Below are 8428 nucleotides of genomic sequence, written 5' to 3' on the forward strand. Positions count from 1 at the left end.
TTTCTGTAGTTATTTTATTATCATTTTCAATTTATAGCAGACAGCTTTGAAGCAACTATTAGAAATAAGAGAGAGAAATGGCTCAACCATTTTGGCTGATACTTTCCAAATAGTGAGCCCGAGGAAGACACATGGCATGTCAAATTGCTGCCCAAATGGTTAAATTTTGGCAAACATCTTTGGAGTTTTATGTTTCCATATATAATTTGTACAGACATCAGAAATTATTCCTCTACCCCAACTCGCGTGCAAATCTGAGAACATAATGCAAGTATGCATATGTCCAAACTCTGTACCTCTGTCACTTGATGATGATAATTATCAGACTGACAATACAGCAAGCTGGCGACATACAGTGTAGGATGAAGAGAATCATTTGAATTTAAAATGTCTTGATAAATCATGATACAAGTAAGGTATGTGTTTCAGAGGTGTAGAATCTAATATCGAGCCCAAATTTTAAATGAATATATTTTAGGGGGGAATTTTCCAAGAAGGGCCTGTTTCTGCTCCCATTGAAGTAAATAGAAGCAGGATTTGGCTAAAAATAAGTATGAAACTCACATTAGCTTTGTGGCACAGTATCATGAAATTTGGGGTGCAATCCAGATCAGTAAGGAGCTGTGACCCTGAGTGTCTCACAATGCTTTGCTATTATAGCTCCCAGCCTGGGATGCTGACAGTCAGCAACAAGTATGTAGGTCATACCCTGAGTGTCTGTCTGTGTGCTATGCAGCCAGCCCTGGTTCAGCAGCTCTGACCTGAGCTGTCTGTCTAAAGCCCCACAGCCCTACTCTGGCTTCCACCAGCCTTGGTTACAACCAGCAAGATGACTCCAACACACTCCCAGACCCAGATTTTCCCCAAAGCATCTGTTCTGCAATGTCCAGCCCTCTCCTGGACAGTTCAGAGAAATAATGAAGTGTGTTGGTTCCTTTAAAGAGACAAAAGCACATTGCAGCTTACTAACTTAATTGGGGTAAATACACTCTTCCCAGCAAACACAGCACTGAGTTGATTTATAGTAAAAATAAAACACATTTATTAACAACAGGGCATGGGCTAAGTAACGCCAAGTAAAAGGAGTAAAGATAGAAAGGGTTAAAAGCAAATTTAAGTGAAAATGCATCTAAAAGTCTAAAACTTAATTTAGCAAGGTACAGGCTTTGTTCAAGATGGTTTCTCTCACCAATCTTCCTTCTTCCCAGCCATGGCTGACTTTCTGTCAGTCAGGACCTTCCACAGAAGCACAAGGGCCTTTCTTCAGTTCCCAGAGACTTCAACCTCCCTTGGTTGAAGAACCCATCTTTCTCAGCTTGCAAGTGCTCTGTTCCCTTTTGTCTATATAGTGATGGATAATTGAGAGGTTCTCTACCCCTCCCTGTATTGTCCAATAAACCTTTGGAAAGAATCTCTTTCAAAGTTCATTGATCTTGTTTCAAGAGGCAGGCTAACTTCATGCTGTTCTTCCTTTCTTGTGTTCTTCCCATCCCCTTGCTGATTTCTATGTAACTGGGGCTTCCATTGTTTTTGGTCAGACCTTGCATAATTTATTCAGAGACAGGTAGAGAGCTGTGGCATTCCCTCCTGTTTCAAAGAGACCAGTTTCTCCCTTTGTTTTCTTCACAGACTGTAAAGTGTAATATTAATAAGTATTCATAATTCCTTATGTAGTGTCAGTACATACAATTTACAATGATATTGATCTCCAGTGTGTCATTGGCTTTTGTAAAAGACGTTGCTCAATAGATTTTTATAATGTAGTAATATTGTATACAATCAATTGATTCAATTGCTTATCTCTTGAGGTTCAGCACCGCTGTCTTTAAGGACAGGACATGGAGTCGGCACCTATACCTTTGTCTAAGAGAAATCTGTTTACAACTCTCCCTGACATGCCTGGTTTCACACACTTTAGTCATAATTCTAGCATATATCCATAGCTCTAAATATGCACTACACATATATCACACAAAAATATTAATGATCAGTGAGTTGGTAGTTTTCAAATGATACCTCACAAGGCATAGTTTGTACAAAGATTATTATAATAGTGTGTAGGGTGTGAATACAGCAGTGCGTAGGGTCATATACAGTAATCACATACATCATCAAAAGAAGAATATGCCACAAGGTATTCTCATGTAAACAACAGTGTGTACTGTACACACATCCTGTGATGTTTTTTAAAACCCATGAGTGGCAATTTTTCATGGTAAAATTACAGATTTTTGAACTTGCTGTATTTCAAGAATTATTTCCTACCGTAGGTGTGAAATTCATCCTGTCGTGAAAGACCCAGACAAGGTCCCCTGAACCACTTACACCCCTAGGTGGGGCTCCTGGTAGACTAGTTATGTGGATTCAGTATCACTAATACTATGCCAAGTGTGGAGTGGCTGTGGATGATATTTCAGCCGATAGGTCTGAGTAGCTCCTGTGGGTAGGATTCACTACAGCCAGACCCCAGATTGGGAAGAGGTTGGATTCCGCTTGCATAAAATCTGATTAATCAGGTGTTTTGAAAGTGAAGTTAATTTCTTCTTAATAGAATCTTTCAAATCTCTGTTGGCACTCCTTTTCTCTCCATCTTTTACTGAGTTATTTTCACTGTAATTAATCAGATTACTACTTTCTGATTTCACAGCGTCTTATGTCTAGTATGTAGCCAGTCACCTCTCTATACCTATGTCAGCTACGATACCTCACCAGCAGATGCTGTTTTAGAAAAGTGCACACTGTACAAAAGTTTTACTTTGCGTCTTGTCTTTGTTCCTTCTCGGTAGCTTTGTGGCAGCTTGGTCCCTTGTCCCTGTGTGTGTCTGTGATCTTACCTTCCTTTCCCAGCTGCACATGTCATAAGAGCAGAAAAACTGATTATTTCCGATACTGAATACAAGTTATAATTGTTTAACATGGAAGCTTGATCCACACATAAGTTCATATATTGTTTAAACTGCTCTCTGAATCAGCATTCCATGTTAGCTTGTACGGGGAGACTTTGGCAAACCAGTAAAGTGCCTGAAACCACTATGGCTTATTGCTAAAAGCAGCCATGTCAGCAGGCTGTAAATTGGCCATTCAGCACTCTCAGTTTGACCAAGGCAGGAGTGGGGGGGGGAAGGGGGGAGTTTTGGGTGTCACAGAAAGGACAGCTTGACCCCGAGTCCTTCCTGATAAGAATTGTGTTGAAGTGGCTGATACATGCATTTTCGAAGAGCAGGATGTGCCCCAGGAATGTCTATTGGGGCCTCAAGGCTGCAAACTCTGGAAAAACCCACACCTGGTTAATGGATAATCAGAAGGAACCTCTTGCTTGACTATTGAAACTGCTTACTTAACAAGTTTTCTTTAAGGGACATGTCATTCTATTACTAATGTATAAAGAAGGGGGAAATTTTTGAGGTAGTTGGACTCTTTTTGGACTCTCCCTCTGGATACATCTTGCAGTCGCCACCGGCAAACAGAAGATTTGGCCACTGGAAGCCTGCCGCTGTGCCACTCGAGAGACACTCTCAGCTTTGGTAATTATCAAAGGTTGGGGGTGTTTTACTAACCTTTTTCTGATGTGTGTTAGTGCTTGAGACTAAGTAAAGTTTAGCTTTAAGTGAAAGCACTCTTGTGTTATCCTGTTTGTGCCAGACATCTATCCGTCGGACGGGCGGTGTCTCCCCTGATTTATTTCCTGACACCACCTTGCACAGAGTAAAAATTAGCAAGAGCTTTGGGTTGAAAGAACCCCATATAACAAGCTGGCCAGGACCTCCCCAAAGAAGCTAAAATACCAACCTAAAAGTAAGACATTGATTGGATGTTACATCTAGTTCTTAACTCCCACAGATAATCTGAGCAAACAGGATCTTCAGAATCAATCCTGAAGCACTTACATGAGAGGAAAGTGATCAGGAACAGTCAGCATGGATTCACCAAGGGAAGGTCATGCCTGACTAATCTAATCGCCTTTTATGATGAGATTACTGGTTCTGTGGATGAAGGGAAAGCAGTGGATGTATTGTTTCTTGACTTTAGCAAAGCTTTTGACACGGTCTCCCACAGTATTCTTGTCAGCAAGTTAAGGAAGTATGGGCTAGATGAATGCACTATAAGGTGGGTAGAAAGCTGGCTAGATTGTCGGGCTCAACGGGTAGTGATCAACGGCTCCATGTCTAGTTGGCAGCCGGTGTCAAGTGGAGTGCCCCAGGGGTCGGTCCTGGGGCCGGGTTTGTTCAATATCTTCATAAATGATCTGGAGGATGGTGTGGATTGCACTCTCAGCAAATTTGCAGATGATACTAAACTGGGAGGAGTGGTAGATACGCTGGAGGGGAGGGATAGGATACAGAAGGACCTAGACAAATTGGAGGATTGGGCCAAAAGAAATCTGATGAGGTTCAATAAGGATAAGTGCAGGGTCCTGCACTTAGGATGGAAGAATCCAATGCACTGCTACAGACTAGGGACCGAATGGCTAGGCAGCAGTTCTGCGGAAAAGGACCTAGGGGTGACAGTGGACGAGAAGCTGGATATGAGTCAACAGTGTGCCCTTGTTGCCAAGAAGGCCAATGGCATTTTGGGATGTATAAGTAGGGGCATAGCGAGCAGATCGAGGGATGTGATCGTTCCCCTCTATTCGACACTGGTGAGGCCTCATCTGGAGTACTGTGTCCAGTTTTGGGCCCCCCACTACAAGAAGGATGTGGATAAATTGGAGAGAGTCCAGCGAAGGGCAACAAAAATGATTAGGGGTCTAGAGCACATGACTTATGAAGAGAGGCTGAGGGAGCTGGGATTGTTTAGTCTGCAGAAGAGAAGAATGAGGGGGGATTTGATAGCTGCTTTCAACTACCTGAAAGGGGGTTCCAAAGAGGATGGCTCTAGACTGTTCTCAATGGTAGCAGATGACAGAACGAGGAGTAATGGTCTCAAGTTGCAATGGGGGAGGTTTAGATTGGATATTAGGAAAAACTTTTTCACTAAGAGGGTGGTGAAACACTGGAATGCGTTACCTAGGGAGGTGGTAGAATCTCCTTCCTTAGAGGTTTTTAAGGTCAGGCTTGACAAAGCCCTGGCTGGGATGATTTAACTGGGAATTGGTCCTGCTTTGAGCAGGGGGTTGGACTAGATGACCTTCTGGGGTCCCTTCCAACCCTGATATTCTATGATTCTATGATTCTATGATTCTTTCACTGGTTGTCAGCTCTTTTACTGAGGTGCATCAAACTTCTCTGGCTAGCTTGAGGTCTCATCCCATTCCTGCCCTCGGTGCACTGGGAGGAGACTGGATGATCTTTTTTTATGCAATAGAGCTGTCAGTGGTACCAGCCTCCTCCCCTCCAAATGAGTAACATCAAAAATATAGTGAAGCGTAGGGTCCTTGAAAGATACTGAACCAGATCCATATGTCCAGAAAACACTAACTGTAAGACACAGGAAAGCTAGAGTCCAGAATCATAGCTTTGAATAACACCTAGATTCTGTAGTTTGTGTGGGAAGGATGACTTACCCCATGACTCAAGCAATTGGTGACTGTTTCTTTCTGGCTACTGTTGCACATCATGTATAGCAGCTCTAATTTGGAAGTTCCTTTAATAGAGCCAGAGATAAAAGTAATATGCCTGTTGAATGGGACAGTACACTGCAGCTGCTTTGCTCTGCTTCAGTGACTCAAAACAGCCCTACACTGCCCAAATAAACTGGGTTTTTACAGCTGCTTTATATCACTGAGTTGGTGCAAAGCAGCCAAAGCACACTGATGAATCTGGCTCAGTATTTGTAACCTCAGTGTGGAAGAAGTTCAAGAGTTCGGTGGATTGGTTTACATATCTGCTAAATTTATTCCATTAAAGTAAAATGTCATTGTTTTGGGTGGGTTTCCTTTGGCGGGGGGGTTCCCTTTTTTGTTTGAAAGTCTTTTATTAGAACACTTTAAAATGTTAATATTATATATATCCAAGCTGCTATTGTGTATCTTGTATTTGAATACCTGTTATGTTGTTCTGTACAACAGATCTCCAATAAAAACGGATTTTTTTAAAAAAAGAAAGAGAATTATGATTTTGTGTTTATAATTGGGATCATTGGGCAAAACTTTTTAGAAGAACACACACATTTATGATAACGGTCCCAATTAAATTCTGATGTAACTCCACCAAAGCCCGTACAGTTACACAAGGGATGAATTTGGACCAGTGAGTTCCAGTAGATATTCAGAGTCAGCCGTTGAATATTATCTTGAATGAACTGCATTCAAGTCAGTATTTGGTGTGAATACAAATGTTGCCTCCACAAACTGAATACTAACCCAATATTCAATAAATCATATATCTACAAAAAGGGCACTGGTCTGGCCTTATGGATGTATACTGCACATACTTGTTAAAGTGGGCCAATCTAAAGTCAGAACATGAAAAATTCAGAAGTACCTTATGCAACCTCTGCAAGTTCTGTCAGGTTGCAACCTTCATAGCAACAGAAAAGTTAAAATTTTCATGCTTTTTAAAAACATAAAATTCCTTAAAGCTTTATTAGTATATATATTTTTTCAATTTTACAAAAAACTATGAAGGTATGGGACTGCATTGTTTCATTCTTACATTTTAAAATTAAAAAATAAGGCATGTGTGGATAAAAGTGGAGCCACAGTCAGGGCAACAGTTAAAAAAAATGCCAAGGGCCATATATATTACATCCTTCAGTTATCGTGTCCAATATTCCAGCCTGTTAAGCTATCTATCTGTTATGTATAATCAAACTACAGTAGAAATAGTAGAAACACTAACTGAAAAGATTAAACAAAAAATAATTCAGCATAGTTATATATCAAAATGTACTTAACATATACTGTGTAATTATGGTCTCTGATCTCATGGCCTGATCAGAGTCAGTCTAATTACAATTAATTAAAAGAGTCATTTATGCAAAGGAGACAATCAAATAATTTCTTGCTCTTCCTAGATTTAAAGAATGCTGTTTTATAAAATCATAAAAAGGAATCAAGATAGCAATACATTGTTGATATGTGTCTTGTGGTGAAAGAGTTAGTTTTTTCCATAGACAATATGAATTTTTAATTCATATTTTGACCATATTTTAATGCACTGATTTTTGCAGCTGAAATGAGGTGGGCACATGGGTACATACATGCTAGGGTGACCAGATGTCCTAATTTTATAGGGAAAGTCCCGATATTTGGGGCTTTTTCTTATATAGGCTTCTGTTACCCCCCACCCTCTGTCCCGATTTTTCACACTTGCTGTCTGGTCAGCCTAGTACATGCATTTAGTATCCATATGCAATGAAAAAGTTTGAAAGGAAAGATAAAAAATAATGAGTAGGTCTGATTTTCATATCTGATTTTCATTTATGTAAATCAGGGGTAACTAGGATCAAGTGTATTATATGTTCTTATCAGTTTAATATCTGGTATGTCCTTTATTGGAGGATGGTATATTAAATTGATTTTTGAAACAGGGTGATGGAATAGGAGCTTGCTCTGTCCACCCCATGCATCGACCTGGTATTGCAGTGCCTCCAGAAATGGAAAAAAACCTCCATTGAAGTCAACAGATGTACATGGAAGTAAGGCCACTGTGAAACCAGTATCAGGAAATCAGTGTCTGCACAATTAATCCTGTATAAGGGCACGTCTGCACTGTAATTAGACACCTGTAGCTGGCCTGTGCAGCTGACTTGGACTCATGGGGCTTGGGCTGTGTGGCTGTGTAATTGGGGTGTAGACGTTCAGGCTTGGGCTACAGCCCAAGCTCTGGGACCCTCCCACGTTACACAGCCTAGAGCCTGGACTCCAGACCGAGCCTGAATGTGTACACTGCAATTAAACAGATGCTTAGCCTGAGCTCCAGTCAGCTGGCACAGGCCAGCTGCGGGTTTTTAATTGCAGTATAGAGATACCCTAAGAGACCTACCCCCCTTTCAGACAACCTCCTGCTACAAAAGACCTGCCCTGCAGTATCTCCAAACACTATAAGAAAAATTGTGATCCTCTTTTTGTGTGTGATATTTTGGGTTTCTTTTTTTATTATTATTAAGGTTTTGTTCACTTAAAATTCCCATAACTGGCATTACTGTTTTCCTTTTTTAAAAAAAGGAGTTTCCGTTTCCTTTGAGGGCATCATATTTGAGTGCGTAACTGTGTAATAACACAGCTGTACAAACTTAAAATAGTATATAGTCTATTGATCAAAACCTGGATAGGTTGAAGTGAGCTAAATTTGGCTTAATTTTAATAGCTAAAGATCACATTCCAATATCCTTTCTTTTGCTAGGTAGTACACTACTCCATGACTCTCATGGGTCTGATCAAAGGTAGAGATGTGCAAATAATGGATTGTATGGTTCCTTGGCACTTTTAAAAAGTTTTTAAAATTTCATTTCGGATCAAACAAAATGTTCCATTTTGGCAAAATCA

At 40.5% G+C, this 8428-nt stretch overlaps 1 non-coding gene across 1 annotated transcript; it reads left to right on the top strand.

Moving 5' to 3' along the window:
• The first annotated feature begins 7366 nt into the window (after window positions 1–7366).
• On the top strand, window positions 7367–7550 carry LOC141981120 (U2 spliceosomal RNA). Its single transcript, XR_012637672.1, has one exon. It is a non-coding gene; the product is annotated as a U2 spliceosomal RNA (small nuclear RNA).
• The last annotated feature ends 878 nt before the right edge of the window (window positions 7551–8428 follow it).

This window comes from Natator depressus, chromosome 1 (genome assembly GCF_965152275.1).
Source record: "Natator depressus isolate rNatDep1 chromosome 1, rNatDep2.hap1, whole genome shotgun sequence".
Taxonomy (NCBI): Eukaryota; Metazoa; Chordata; order Testudines; family Cheloniidae; genus Natator; species Natator depressus.